We start from the raw sequence: 16482 nt of genomic DNA, 5'->3' as shown, positions 1-16482 counted from the left end.
TTCCCCTCTTTGATCACCCCACTCCGCCCACCCCAGGGGACTGGTGAACAGCACAGAGGCCCGGAATCGGAGACATCTGCGAGAGAGGCGGAGCAATCCTGGCAGAGTTCAGCCGGCGCTGAAGACGCCGCAAGAAAACGTGGAACACGACCTCTGTCTAGTGAAGGTCATTTATGTGCAAGCTGAGGGTTTAACACTTTGGTGGTGGGAAGGGTTGGGGCCCTCCAGGACGAGGGAGGCGGCTACTGAGCGCCACCATCTGGGCTGAACTTGAGGGGAGAAAGCTCCACCCACCTCGTGGCTTTTCCGAGCTCTTTTCTTGGGGGACCCACCCCCTCTCTATTTGGAAGCGAATATAGCCTGAGAAACCTCGAGAGTGAGTGTGAGTCCTGTGACTACTTGGCCCCTGCGGTCTGAGTGTCTGTGCTTTTGCATATATGTATCCCTCACCCCTCCACCCAGCCCTCACTGGGCGCCATGCTCTGTGCTGCGGATGCCCTGGTGAACCACGCTGTCTCTGCCAGAGTCCATACCTCTTTGAACGCCGAGTGTAAGGAGGATTCCTGGCATCGTAGATCACTGGCCATTTACAACCCGCTTTCATGTGCCATTTCTACGTGTGTGCGTGTGTATATGTGCGAGTAAATGCACACGTGCCCACTCAGACATACTTGCTGGACAGTAGCAATAGGAGGAGTAGGTGGGAGGAATTGGTCTTCTTTACCTGCAGAAAGAAAGGTCATCAGGAGAGGCTGTGGCTTGGACACCACGGGAGAAAAGCCCGCTGAGGAAGCAGAAGGAGGTGTGGCATCCCTCCAGTCCTTGGATGCAGGCGGGACTTCTAAAACCAGACCTACCTGAGGAAGGGTTCTCACACTGCCACCTCCTTTCCATCTTCATTCTCCTCACGCTCGATTTCTCCCCTCCCCCTGCCTCCAGCTCTGGGAGATGGTATTTTTAGAAGCTGCTTAGAGACCCAGGACTCCTTTCATTTCAAAATGAGTCCTCACTCCACCACCCCTCACTCCTCTTTAAAACCGGGTTCCATCCCCTTAGCAGGCTCTAAGGCACCAATCATGGCTTCTTACTGAAGCTCCAGGGACTTCAGCCCAGAGGTTCTGACCCTCGGTGCTAAAACAAAATACAGACTTCCTCTGAACCTGACAAGGATCTTTCAGAAACCAAACAGATGGGGGAAATTATCTGGGGAAATCTACATAGGATGCTCTGGCAAACACCTGACTGTTGGAGTCTGGTTTCTACCCTCTTCCACCACACACACCTTCAGGCATCTGGGGGAAATTTCCAGACGGAGACCCTAGGAATAGGGGGAAAGAAGAGGAAAAAAAAGGAGTGAAATAATCCTTCCCTTTCTTCCTCTGAGCAATTCATTTACAATAGAACCAGAATGGAGAAGCCCCAGTGAATGCAGATATATGCAAATCAGCTGGATGTTAATAAGAGTTGCTCTAAGGCGGACCCCACTCTACCAGGAAGCTGCAGAACAGACAGCTCAGTAAAGAAATTCCGGAGGGCCTTAGAAGGAAACCAACCCATTGTTTATCTCGACCTTTAAGTGCTGGGGGCCAGTTAACTAATGGAAGGGGTTAGGTTCCTCCCAGGAATAGCAATGGGGACTAGTGAAATTGGGGGTGGGGACAGAGAAGGGGTATCTGTCTATGGCATTCAACCCTCAGCCCTCAGCAGCTTTGGGCTGCTTTCTGTCCATGGTGCTGAATCCAACAGAGTCTGGACATTCAGCTGGACCTGGGACTTCTCTGCTGCCATGTTCTGATCCTCGGCAGGATCATAAAGAGTAAGTAGTTTTGCTTCATAATCTTAAAGATTTTCTCTGCTTAATTTTCAAAATTAGTAAATTAAATGCTTTATATTTCCTTTACCTAAGAAAATACAGTGGTTGCGTCTCCTCCTCCAGCCTATAACCAAAATCCATCAATTCATGTCTTCAGGAGATAAGCACCCTTCACTCCCCTGCAGAAGGGTGGAGGGGCCTGGAACCCACCCAGAAACATCTTGTTTTCTCTTTTGCTCCTCTCAGACCTCTACTGAAGCAGGCTGGAAGGGATACTCCTCTCTACTTCTACCTCACTATCTTCTAGGATCGTGGGGAGGACACTTGATGAGGCCGAGCAACTTAATTAAACACCCAAAATAATAAAAAGTGACCTTCCAGGGAGCAGATTTAATGTTACCACAACCTCCATCTCCAAGTTACTGAAAGTTACAAATCTAGGTGCTGAAGATTTGACCTCTTCCTTTTGCACAGATACAGAAAGTATGTTGAGCCTGACTGGACAGAGAAGGTTATCTCCTCCATAAAGAAGTTTAAGATTGTGTCAGGGGAATCAGGGTCAAGTCCCACTCTCAGGAAGAAGGATGGGGAGAGGCAAAGAGCAGTGAGAGCTTTATTGTTCAAAGGGTCATCTTTTTTTTGTGTGTGTGTGTGACAGTGTCTCACTCTGTTGCCCAGGCTGGAGTGCAGTGGCCTGATTTCAGTCCACTGCAACCTCTACTTCCCAGGTTCAAGCGATACTCCTGCCTCAGCCTCCCAAGTAGCTGGGACTACAAGTGCACACCACCACAGCTGGCTAATTTTGTATTTTTAGTCGAGATGGGGTTTCGCCATGTTGGCCAGGCTGGTCTCAAACTGCTGACCTCAAGTGATCCACCCACCTCAGCCTCCCAAAGTGCTGGGATTATAATCATGAGCCACCATGCCTGGCCTAAACTGTATTTTCTTAGATAAAGGAAGCACAAAGCATTTAATTTACTAATTTTGAAAATTCAGCAGAGAAAACCTTTAAGATTATGAAACACAACTACTTACCCTTTATGAGCCTCCACTTCTTTCTTTGTAAAATAGGAACAAAAACAGTTTTCAGAGTTATTGCGAGGTCAGAATATAATTTTTACATGTGACCCAGCTCTGTGCTTGGCACATAGCTCTGGTATATATTATTTTTCAACTCCATGGTTAATTAAGGTAAACAACAACAACAAACAAACAAACAAAAAACAGAAGAAAAAAGGAAAAGAAGTCTGGGCACGGTGGCTTACACCTGTAACCACAGCACTTTGGGAGGCTGAGGCGAGTGGATTACCTGAGGTCAGGAGTTCGAGACCAGTCTGGCCAACATGGTGAAACTCCATCTCTACTAAAAATACAAAATAGCTGGACATAGTGGTGTGCACCTGTAGTCCCAGCTACTCAGGAGGCCGAGGCAGGAGAATTGCTTGAACTTGGGAGGCAGAGGTTGCAGTGAGCCGAGATCATGCCATTGCACTCCAGCCAGAGCAAAAAAGACAGAAATTCCGTCAAAAAAAAAAAAAAAAAAAGAAAGAAAGAAAAAGGAAGATTAAGTGGTGAAGTAGGAAGAGAGAAAGATATATATAATTAGAGAGAGAGAGTCATAGAGGAAAAGACAGAATGAGGGATAAAGAAAGAGAGCTGATTGAGATGAATGTGGCTAGGAAGCACAGGAGTCTGAAAGAAATGTGCTTGAAGAGACAGGAGTGTCATCAGGGCAGGCTGGCTGGCCAGCTGCCAAGTGGCATCAGAGGTGACTTTTACCTTGGTAAATTCATCATGGTCCAGGCTTATGAACTTGACTTTAACAGCATTAAGAGAGAATCTATCTATTGGGGAATGGAAAGTAGATCCTACTAACCCAGCTCCTATCCTGCTATCTGAGCCAGAGAAGCAATGTATTAATTTATGATGAGAAATGGAACTGCCAAGGGGACCAGAATGCTCACAATGCCATGTCCAGCACATTCTTTCCCTGTAAGAAAATATGCACAGGAAGCCAATTTATGATGTGAAGACAGCTTTGAGAGTGGGACGGGAGGGAGGTGAATGGTTTAAATATTTGATGGCATCAGGCTCGGATAGCTTTGTGCCTCCAAATCCCCAGAAGGAATAAACCTGCTACTGGCACCTGAGTAACTGTGTAGGGGCCAGGACTGGGATGGAATATACAAATATGTGCTTCTCTGACTCTCTCTCTCTCTCTCTTTCTCCCTAATACATATATACATACACACACACATACACACACACACACACACACACATATATATATATATACACACATACATATATTTATGTATGTATTAGAGACAAGCACTCTGTTGCCCAGGCTGGAGTGCAGTGGTGCAATCATAGCTCACTGCACCCTCAACCTCCTGGGCTCAAGCAATCCTCCAACCTCCTGGGTAGCTAGGACTACAGGCACACACCACCATGCTGATAATTCTTTTTATTTTTTCTTTTGTAGAGACAGGGTATCACTATGTTCCCCAGGCTGGTCTCAAAGTCTGGCCTAAAGTGATCCTCCTGCCTCGACCTCCCAAAGCATTGGGATTACAGGTGTGGACCACCATATCCAGCCTTCTGACTCTATATTTTTGTTCTAGCTCTAATTCTGAGCAGCCCATTTTTAGATTGAAGTTCTTTTAAATTTAAATCACCAAAGTAATATAAACTAATGAAAATTGTATAAGTAAAAATATCCATCCTTTCCACTCCAGATAGTCCCCCTCCCAAATTTAAATTCTGCTAAAGATTGATATGTACAATTCCTGATATTTTCTACCCACACACACAACTTTACAGAAAATTAATACATCTATTAGTGTGGTAAACACTGTTGATTATTTACCCAATAGCTTTCCCCTTTCATATTTTATATTGCTGGCAGAGTCCCAGTTTTATTTGGATGTTCTTCTACTGTAGTTGTTTGCTAGTGAAAGATGATCCTCTCCCCAAGTTCAGGGATAAGTAAAGATTGCTGTTTGGTAATCATTCCCATCCCATTCCATGTAGTGTGTGATTACAACCCTGGCCTTCTGAATTAGAAATTATAGAAAAGATTTTCACTCCTAATAAACAGAGATGGATGACAGGCAGCATTCCACTTCTTCTCTGGATGTCATGTCTGCATTTGACACCTGGAGCTGCTGCAGCCATTATTACAACATCATGAAGGGGGATATCTCCACATTGGCAGTTAAGATTTTTCAGTCGTGTTTAACAGGAAACCAAATAAAACTGGCTTAAACAAAAATGAGATTGTATTGGTTGATATAATTGGATAGGAGTAGATCTGTATAGAACAGTAAGATTTTGCATTGGAATTGTGGTAGAGTGCAAAATCACCAAACCTGGATACTCTAAAAAAGAATGCAATTGAAATCCTAGAACTGAAAAATATAATAATTGAATTTAACATAGTAGATGGAGCTGATAGCAGGTTAGACACAGCTAATTCTAGGATTAATGATGTGAAATATAGTTTCAGCATAAAATATCTAGTATCAGAAGAGAGAAAAGAATTGAAAATAGGCATGGGCAAGGACTTCATGTCTAAAACACCAAAAGCAATGGCAACAAAAGCCAAAATTGACAAATAGGATCTAATTAAACTAAAGAGCTTCTGTACAGCAAAAGAAACTACCATCAGAGTGAACAGGCAACCTACAGAATGGGAGAAAATTTTTGCAATCTGCTCATCTGACAAAGGGCTAATATCAAGAATCTATAATGAACTCAAACAAATTTACAAGAAAAAAACAAACAACCCCATCAACAAGTGGGCAAAGGATATGAACAGACACTTCTCAAAAGAAGACATTTATGCAGCCAAAAGACACATGAAAAAATGCTCATCATCACTGGCCATCAGAGAAATGCAAATCAAAACCACAATGAGATACCATCTCACACCAGTTAGAATGGCGATCATTAAAAAGTCAGGAAACAACAGGTGCTGGAGAGGATGTGGAGAAATAGGAACACTTTTACACTGTTGGTGGGACTGTAAACTAGTTCAACCATTGTGGAAGTCAGTGTGGCCATTCTTCAGGGATCTAGAACTAGAAATACCATTTGACCCAGCAATCCCATTACTGGGTATATACCCAAAGGATTATAAATCATGCTGCTATAAAGACACACGCACATGTATGTTCATTGTGGCACTATTCATGATAGCAAAGACTTGGAACCAAGCCAAATGTCCAACAATGATAGACTGGATTAAGAAAATGTGGCACATATACACCATGGAATACTATGCAGCCATAAAAAATGATGAGTTCATGTCCTTTGTAGGCACATGGATGAAGCTGGAAACCATCATTCTCAGCAAACTATCACAAGGACAAAAAACCAAACACCGCATATTCTCACTTATAGGTGGGAATTGAACAATGAGAACACATGGACACAGGAAGGGGAACATCACACACCGGGGCCTGTTGTGGGGTGGGGGGAGGGATAGCATTAGGAGATATACCTAATGTTAAATGACGAGTTAATGGGTGCAGCACACCAACATGGCACATGTATACATATGTAACTAACCTGCACGTTGTACACATGTACCCTAAAACTTAAAGTATAATAAAATATATATATATAGGTAAGAGAGAAAGAGACATATGGGACATGGCAAAAAGGCCTAAATACATGGAATTAGAGTCCTAGAAAGAGAAGAAAGAGGAAATAGGAAAGAAGTACTATTTGAAAAGAGAGTAGTTGAAAATTTTCCAAAATTGATGAAAGATATCAAGACACATACTCAAGAAGCACTATCAATCCCAAGCAGGATAAATGCAAAGAAAACTACACTTTTTTTTTTTTTTGAGACAGCGTCTCACTCTGTCACCCACGCTGGAGTGCAGTGGTGTCATGTCGGCTCACTGCAACCCTCTGCCTCCCGGGTTCGAGCAATCCTCCTGCCTCAGCCTCCCAAGTAGCTGAGGCACGTGCCACCATGCCCAGCTAATTTTTGTATTTTTATTAGAGACAGGGTTTTGCCATGTTGGCCAGGTTGGTCTCAAAGTCCCAACCTCAAGTGATCTGCCCACCTCGGCCTCCCAAAGTGCTGAGATTATAAGCATGAGCCACCACGGTTGGCCGAAAACTGTATTTAAGCATTTCATAATAAAACTGCTGAAAACCAAAGACAAAGAAAAAATATTAAAAGCAATTAGAGGGAGAGACACATTACCTTCAAAGGAACAACATTAAGACTGACAATGGTGGAGTGTGGTGGCTCATGCCTGTAATACCAGCACTTTGGGAGGCCGAGGCAGGCGGATCACCTGAGGTCAGGAGTTCAAGACCAGCCTGGCCAACATGGTGAAACCCCATCTCTACTAAAAATACAAAAATTAGCCAGGCATGGTGGCACGCTCCCATAGTCCCAGCTACTGGGGAGGCTGAGGCAGGAGGATTGCTTGAACCCGGGAAGCGGAGGTTGCAGTGAGCCAAGATTGCACCACTGCACTCCAGCTTGGGCAATAGAGTGAGACTGTCTCAAAACAAACAAACAAACAAAACACACACACACACATACACACACACACACACACACACACGAACAACTTTGGCTAGGCATGGTTGCTCATGCCTGTAACCCCAGCACTTTGGAAGGCCAAGGAAGAAGGATCACTTGAGGCCAGGAGTTCAATATCAGCCTAGGCAACACAGCGAGACTCCATCTCTACAAAAAAAAATACAAGAATTAGCCAGACATGATGGTGTGCACCTGTAGTCCCAGCTACTCAGGAAGTTGTAGTGGGGGATCACTTGACCCAGCAGGTTGAGGCTACAGTGAGCTAGGATCACACCACTGCACTCCAGCCTGAGCAACAGAACAAGACTGTCTCAATTTTTTGAAAAAAGGGCTGAGGCCAGGCACAGTGGCTCATGCTTGTAATCTCAGCACTTTGGGAGGCTGAGACAGGAGGATCACTTGAGCCCAGCAGTTTGAGACCAGCCTGGGCAACGTGGTGAAATCCCATCTCCACTAAAAATAGAAAAATTATCCAGGCATAGCGGCATGCCCCTGTTGTCCTAGCTACTCAGAAGGCTGAGGTGGGAGGAGAATCATTTGAGCCTGGGAGGTCAAGTCTGTAGTGAGCTGTGTTTATGCCACTGCACACCAAACTGGGAGACAGAGCGAGACCTGTCTCGAAAATAAAATAAAATAAAAAGACTGACAACTGACTCTTTCATAGAAATGATAAAATCCAGGAGATGATGGAATGGCATCTATAAAGTGCTAAAAGAAAATATCAATCTAAAATGCTATACTCAGTGAAAATATTCTTCAAAAATGAAGGTAAAATAAATATGTTTTCCCACAGTCAAAATTCTTCACAGATCCACACTAAAGACATATTAAAGGGAATTTTTAAAAAAAACTCAAAAGGAATTATGAACATCCAGGAAAAAAATAAGGTATAAAGAAAGTAAATATGTGGGTAAAAATAAATGAACAATAACTGTATAAAGTGATAATGTCATGTGAAGTTCTAAATGCACACAGAATTAAAACACATCACAAAAATAGCACAGAGTGTGGGAGCAGATAAATGGAGTTAAAGTATTTTAAGGTACTTGCATTGTCTATGAAGTGGTAAAAGAATTAATTTATATTAAACTTTAGCAAGTCAAGGATGCATGCTGTAATTACCATGGTAATCATGGAAAAATAGTAACAAAAATATGTTACTAACAAGCTAATGTAGAAACATTTGGAATAATAAAAATAATCAAAAAAGATTTAGAAGAGAGGAAAAAAGGAACATCGAACATGTGGGATAGATAGAATACAAATACTAGGATATCTTGAAACTCAGATGTATAAATAACTATTTTAAATATAAATGGACTAAATATTCCTATTTTAAAACAAAGATTGGGCCGGGTGCTGTGGCTCATGCCTGTAATCCCAGCACTCTGGGAGGCTCAGGCAGGAGGGTCACTTGAGCCCAGGAGGTAGAGACCAGCCTGGATAATATGGTAAAACCCCGTCTCTGTGAAAGAATACAAAAAGTAGCTGGGCATGGTGATGCACACCTGTGGCCCCAGCTACTTGAGAGGCTGAGGTGGGAAGATCACTTGAGCCTGGGAGGTTGAGGCTGCAGTGAGCCATGATTGTGACACTGCACTCCAGCCTGGGTGAGAGTGAGACCCTGTCTCAAAAACTAAAACCAAACAAAATAAAATAAAATAAAAACAAAGATAGTCAGATTGAGTTTCTAATTTACTTATTATTTTTATTTTTTAGTAGTAAAAAAATTTCTTAGAGACAGGATCTTGTTCTGTTGCCCAGGCTGGAGTGCAGTGGTGCAATCATAGTTCACTGCAGCCTCAACCTCCTGGGCTCAAGCAATCCTCCCACCTTAGCCTCTAAAATAGCTAGGACTACAGGCATGTGCCACTGCACCTGGCTAATTTTTTTTAAAAATTTTGTAGAGTCAGGGTCTTGCTATGTTGTCCAGGCTGCTCTCGAACTGCTGCCCTCAAGAAATCCTTCTGCCTCAGCCTCCCAAAGCACTGGGATTATAGGGGAGAACCACCATGGCCAGCCCAGATTGGATTTTTGTTTTGGGGTTTTTTTTAATTTTTTTTAATTTTTTATTTTTTATTTTTTATTTATTTATTTATTTATTTTTCTCTTTTTTTTTTTTTTTTCTTTTTTATTGATCATTCTTGGGTGTTTCTCGCAGAGGGGGATTTGGCAGGGTCACAGGACAATAGTGGAGGGAAGGTCAGCAGATAAACAAGTGAACAAAGTTCTCTGGTTTTCCTAGGCAGAGGACCCTGCCGCCTTCCGCAGTGTTTGTGTCCCTGGGTACTTGAGATTAGGGAGTGGTGATGACTCTTAACGAGCATGCTGCCTTCAAGCATCTGTTTAACAAAGCACTTCTTGCACCGCCCTTAATCCATTCAACCCTGAGTGGATACAGCACATGTTTCAGAGAGCACAGGGTTGGGGGTAAGGTCACAGATCAACAGGATCCCAAGGCAGAAGAATTTTTCTTAGTACAGAACAAAATGAAAAGTCTCCCATGTCTACCTCTTTCTACACAGACACGGCAACCATCCGATTTCTCAATCTTTTCCCCACCTTTCCCCCCTTTCTATTCCACAAAACCGCCATTGTCTTCATGGCCCGTTCTCAATGAGCTGTTGAGTACACCTCCCAGATGGGGTGGTGGCCAGGCAGAGGAGCTCCTCACTTCTCAGTAGGGGTGGCCGGGCAGAAGCGCCCCTCACCTCCCGGACGGGGCGGCTAGCCGGGCGGGGGGCTGACCCCCCCCACCTCCCTCCCGGACGGGGTGGCTGGCCGGGCGGGGGGCTGACCCCCCACCTCCCTCCCGGACAGGGCGGCTGGCCGGGCAGAGGGGCTCCTCACTTCCCAGTAGGGGCGGCCGGGCAGAGGCGCCCCTCACTTCCCGGACGGGGCGGCTGGCCAGGCGGGGGGCTAACCCCCCCACCTCCCTCCCGGACGGGGCGGCTGGCCGGGCAGAGGGGCTCCTCACTTCCCGGTAGAGGCGGCCGGGCAGAGGCGCCCCTCACCTCCCGGACAGGGCGGCTGGCCGGGCGGGGGGCTGACACCCCCCACCTCCCTCCCGGACAGGGCGGCTGGCCGGGCTGGGGGCTGACCCCCCCACCTCCCTCCCGGACGGGGCGGCTGGCCGGGCGGGGGGCTGACCCCCCCACCTCCGTCCCGGACGGGGCGGCTGGCCGGGCGGGGGGCTGACCCCCCCACCTCCCTCCCGGACGGGGCGGCTGGCCGGGCGGGGGGCTGACCCCCCCACCTCCCTCCCGGACGGGGCGGCTGGCCGGGCGGGGGGCTGACCCCCCCACCTCCCTCCCGGACGGGGCGGCTGGCCGGGCGGGAGGCTGACCCCCCCACCTCCCTCCTGGACAGAGCGGCTGGCCGGGCAGAGGGGCTCTATTTTTTGAGACAAGGTCTCATTCTGTCACCCAGGCTGGAGTTCAGTGGCATGATCACAGCTCACTGCAACCTCTGCCTCCTGGACTTGAGTGATCTTCACACCTCAATCTCCTAAGTAGCTGGGACTCCAGGCGGACGCCATCATGCCCAGCTAATTTTAGTACTTTTCTTTTTTTGGTGGAGATGAGGTTTCGCCATGTTGTGAAGGCTGGTCTTGAGCTCCTGAGCTCAAGTGATCCATTTGCCTCAGCCTCCCAAAGTGCTGGGATTATGGGCATGAGCCACCACACCTGGCCCAGATTGGGTTTTAAACAGCAACTTTATACTGATTTAAAAAACTTCCACATAGCCAGTCACAGTGGTTCATGCCTGTAATCCCAGCACTTTGGGAAGCCAAGGTGGGCAGATCACCTGAGGTCGGGAGTTTAAGACCAGCTTGACCAACATGGAGAAACCCCATCTCTACTAAAAATACAAAATTAGCCAAGCATGGTGGCGCATGCCTGTAATCCCAGCTACTTGGAAGGCTGAGGCAGAAGAATCGCTTGAGCCCGGGGGGTCGTGGTGAGCCAAGATTGCGCCATTGCACTCCAGCCTGGGCAACAAGAGCGAAACTCCATCTCAAAAAAAAGAAAGAAAGAAAAGAAATTTCCACATAAGGATACAGATATGTTAAAGCAAAGGTTGTAAACAAACAAACATACAAACAGGATAGTATGTGCAAACAGTACATAATACAAACAGTAACTAAAAGAAAATCAATATCGCTAAACTAACATTGTAATTTTTTTTTTTTAGACGAAGTCTTACTCGTCTCTCAGGCCGGAGCGCAATGTTGCAACCTCCGTTCACTGCAACATCCGCCTCCTGGATTCAAGTGATTATCCTGCCTCAGCCTCCCAAGTAGCTGGGATTACAGGCAAGCGCCACCACACCTGGCTAATTTTGTATTTTTAGTAGAGATGGGGTTTCATCATGTTGGTCAGGCTGGTCTCGAACTCCTGACCTCAGGTTATCCACCTGCCTCAGCCTCCCAAAGTGTTGGGATTACAGGTATGAGCCACTGCACCCGACCTTTTTTTTTGAGACAGTCTCACTCTGTCGCACAGACTGGAGTGCAATGGCCTGATCTCGCCTCACTGCAACCTCCACCTCCTGAGTTCAAGTGATTCTCCTGTCTCAGCCTCCCAAGGAACTGGGATTACAGGTATGTGCTACCACGCCTGGCTAATTTTTTGTATTTTTAGTAGCAACTGCCACCAACCAGAACTGCAAAATGTTGGCTGTCTACCAGGGGCATGAGCAGTTGATGGAAAATTACAAGAGGCTGGCCAGTGATCTCCTGGAGTGGATTCAGCAAAACAGCCCCTGACTGGAGAACCCCATACCCCAAAAGACCTTCCAGGAGATGTAGCAGAAGTCTTTCATGACTACTGGTGCATCCACAAGCTGTCCAAGGTGCAGGAGAGGGGCCAGCTGGAGATCACCTTCAACACGCTGCAGACCAAGCTGCGCCTAAGCAAGCAGCCTGCCTTCATGGGCTCTGAGGGTAAGATGGTCTTGAACAACAACAGTGGGCAGCACCTGGAGCACGCCAAGAATTGACATGAGGAGTTGCTGCTGAATGATATTCACAGGCTGGAGCAGCTCGACCACCTGGCAGAGAAGTTCCAGAAGACCTCCATCCATGAGGCCTGGACCGATGAGAAGGAAGCCAGGCTTAAGCAGCGGGACTATGAGATAGCCACCCTATCAGACATCAAAGCCCTTATCCACAACCATGAAGCCTTCGAGAGTGATCTGGCCATACACCAGGACTTTGTGGAGCTGATCAAGGCTCTGAGAATGGAAAAAACTCAAACTACTTTTCCTCTGCTCTCACACAACCCAGAATGCTTCTGTGACCAAATGTGTGTGGGGTTTTCCCCACCCACGGAACAAGCAATCAAATCTGCAGCAGACACCAGCGGGTCGTCCTCCAGTTCAATTCAATTCTGACGTTATCTACCTGGAGATAGTGTCAGATCCCACAGGGAAGGGGCTCAGTCCTGCAATACTGCCTCCACTTCAGATGCTAATCACAAGCCCAATTATTTTTGCCTGTGCTTCAGACCAACTGGCTATAAATTGGGGATCCTGCTACCCCCTACTTGGGTTCCATTAATTTGCTAGAGCAGCTCACAGAACTCAGAAAAACGCTTTACTTACATTGGCTTGTTTATTACACAGGATATTACAAAGGATACAGATGAAGAGACACATAGGGCAAGGTGTGGGAAAGGGGACTTGGGACTTCCATGCCCTCTCTGGGGATGCCACTCTTCAGGAACCTCCATGTGTTCAGCTCTCCAGAAGCTCTGTGAACCCTGTCTTTTCAGGGTTTTATGGAGGCTTCATTATATAGGCATGATTGATTAAATCACTGGCTATTGCTGATCAGCTTAATCTTCAGCCCCTCTTCCCTCCTCAGGGGTTGGGCAGTGGGGCTGAAAGTCCCAACTCTCTACTTATCCCTTGGTTTTTCTGGTGACCAGCCTCCATCCTGAAGCTCCCTAGGGGCTGCCAGCCATCCATCAACTCATCAGCATACAAAAAGACATTGTTTTGGAAATTCTAATTATTTTTTAGTCATTGTATGCCAGGAAGCAGGATCAAAGACCAAATACATTATTTCACAATATCATAGAGGACACTGCCCAGGAACTCAATGAGCTGGATTACTGTGACTCCCACAGCTGTCAATGCCCAGTGCCAGAAGATTTACAAGCAGTGGGAAACCCTGCACTCTCTGACCCACAGTCACAGGGAAGCCCTGGAGATAACGAAGAAGCAGCTGGAGGCCACTGATCATCTGTACCTGGAGTATGCCAAGTGGGCAGAGCCTTCTACAACTGGATGGAGAGTGCCGTGGAGGAGCTCCAGGACACGTTCCTCATCTACAATACCGAGAAGATTGAGGGCCTGATCTCAGCCCACAGCCAAAAGTTGACCCTGCCACATAATGATAGGGAGAAAGAGGCTATCCTGGCCACCCACAAGGAAGCCCAGAGGATCACAGATAGCAAACATACCAAGCTGTCAGGCAGCAACCCCTACACCACTGTCACCTCCCCCGACCCCACACAGATCATCCACTCCCAGTGGGCAAAGGTGCAGCAGTTGGTGTCAAAGCAGGATTATGCACTTCTGGAGGAGCAGAGCAAGCAGCAGTCCAACGAGCACCTCCACCACCAGTTCTCCAGCCAGGCCAATGTCATGGGGCCCTGGATCCAGACCAAGATGGAGGAAAGTGGGTGCAGCTCCATCAAAATGAAGGGGAACCCAGAGGACCAGCTAAACCTGAAGCAATATGAGCAAAACATCATGGACCACAAGCTGAACCTGGACCTGCTGACGCAGAGCACCAGCTCCTCCAGGAGGTCTTCATCTTCAACAACAAGCATATCAGCTACATGGTGGAACACATCCGCACGGCTGGGAGCAGCTGCTCACCACCATTGGCTGCACCATCAGTGAGGTCAAGAACCAGATCCTCACCTGCAATACCCAGGGCATTGGCCAGGAGCAGATGCAAGAGTTTCAGGTGTCCTTCAGTCACACTGACAAGAGCCATGGCAGGGTGTTGGGGCTGAAAGAGTTCAAGGCCTGCTTCATCAGCTTGGGCTACAATGTGGAGAATAACAGCAGAGCAATGCTGAGTTCAACTGCACCGGGAGTGTGGTTGACCCCAACCATAGCAGCCTTGTGGCCTCCCAAGCCTTCATCAACTTCAGGTCTTGGGAGACAACCAATGTAGACACAGCCAGGTCGTTACCTCCTTCAAGGTCATGGCAGGGGACAAGAACTTCATCACGGCCGAGGAGCTGCAGGGAGAGGTGTCTCTGACCAGGTCAAGTACTGCATTGCCCACCTGGCCCCATAACAGGTCTCCAGTGCCATGCCTGGTGCCCTTGTCTACAAATCCTTCTCTATAGCTCCATACAACAAGAGTGACTATGAGGCTCCTGGTGAGACTCGTATCAAACACCCTTCCTCGTGGCCTCTGGTAGGGGCTGGGAGAGCCCTTTGCCCCCTTCCCATGGTGTAGGCCTCTACAGTCCCCATTCCTCTGTCTCTATTAAAAGAAAGAAAAGGAAGGAAGAGAGAAAAAGACCTGGAGGACACAGAAGGGACAGGGGAGGGTGTAGCATTTGTCTGCTTTGGTGGAGACCATAATGATCTCTTATTATCATAGCCTTTTTTTTTTTTTTTTTTTTTTTTTAAGACAGAGTCTCGCTCTGTCACCCAGACTGGAGTGCAGTGGTGCGATCTCGGCTCACTGCAAGCTCCACCTCCCAGGTTCACGCCATTCTCCTGCCTCAGCCTCCCGAGTGGCTGGGACTACAGGCAACCACCACCATGCCTGGCTAATTTTTTTTGTATTTTTAGTAGAGACGGGGTTTCATTGTGTTAGCCAGGATGGTCTTGATCTCCTGACCTCGTGATCCACCCGCCTCGGCCTCCCAAAGTGCTGGGATTACAAGTGTGAGCCACCGCGCCTGGCCTATCATAGCCTATTCTTATAATGACATCTCTCAGGTCTAATGAGCCCATGATGAACCTTGATCCTATGTTCTGCTTCATGTTATAATAATTCTTGCTGCTGGTTCTAGGCCAAACATTGTGTAAGTGCCTTGTTTGTTCAATCCTTACTGCAAATATATAAGGCAGTTATTGCTCTGTATTTCCTTCTCTTCATATCCAAAGTTCTAAAGGGTAGTCCACTAGTCCCCACTTCCCTATTTAATTTGTTTAAATACACTTTCACTTTTAATCAAAGTAACATTGTACATAGTAGTAAAAGTCAAACAGTACTACAAGGCTTATAATTGAAACAGAAATCCTCTGCTTCCTCCTCCCATCCCTGAGTTTCAACCACTTTTGCACCTTTGGTTTTATCTCTTGTCATTTCCCCATACTTACTGAACATGGTGCTGAATCTCACACAGGGTGGGCCCTTTGTAAGTGGAGGTTTTTCCTGCTCTCATTCTGTTCCACAAGCCTCACAACATGGTCAGTTGGGGGTGATGAGACCCCAATATATATGAAACAGCTCATGAACAACTCAGCTGACATCTACAAACACTTACTGTGCACCAGGTTCAAGAGAGTATTTACTGTGCAACGATTAAGAGCACAGGCAGATGTGGGCTCAGATCCTACCCCAGCCTCTCCCTACCTCTCTGAGCCTTTGTTTCTTCACCTGTAAAATGGGGAATGACCTTACCCATGACACAAGATCGCTGTGAGGATGGTGTGTGTGTGAGAGCAATCAAGCATCCTAAAACACAGCTAACACGGCTAACATGGTTTCTGCTCCACCCCACAGGGAACCAACCATACAGAAACCATGGTGGGGAGATGTCTTGAAGGATGGGCGAAATCTGAATAGGAAGGAAAAAGAAAAGTTATTACAAGGGAGAATCAGGCTGAGTGCAGTGGTTCACACCTGTAATCACAACACTTTGGAAGGCAAAGGTGGGAGGATCTCTTGAGCCCAAGAATTCAAGACCAGCCTGGAGAACATGATGAGACCCCATCTTTAAAACAATAAAATAAAACAGAACTGAAGCACAGACATAAAGGCAGAAATAAACATGGCATGTTTGAGAGACAGTGAAAGGAGACCAATGTAACTTGAATGTCAGGTTCTTTTTTTTTTTTT

The 16482-nt window shown here is 46.7% G+C and overlaps 1 pseudogene; it reads left to right on the top strand.

Moving 5' to 3' along the window:
* The first annotated feature begins 477 nt into the window (after positions 1 to 477).
* On the top strand, positions 478 to 15038 carry LOC100973867 (alpha-actinin-4-like; annotated as a pseudogene).
* The last annotated feature ends 1444 nt before the right edge of the window (positions 15039 to 16482 follow it).

This window comes from Pan paniscus, chromosome 1 (assembly GCF_029289425.2).
Source record: "Pan paniscus chromosome 1, NHGRI_mPanPan1-v2.0_pri, whole genome shotgun sequence".
Taxonomy (NCBI): Eukaryota; Metazoa; Chordata; class Mammalia; order Primates; family Hominidae; genus Pan; species Pan paniscus.
Note: the sequence above shows the minus strand (reverse complement) of the source record. Positions and strands in the feature narration are given on the sequence as shown.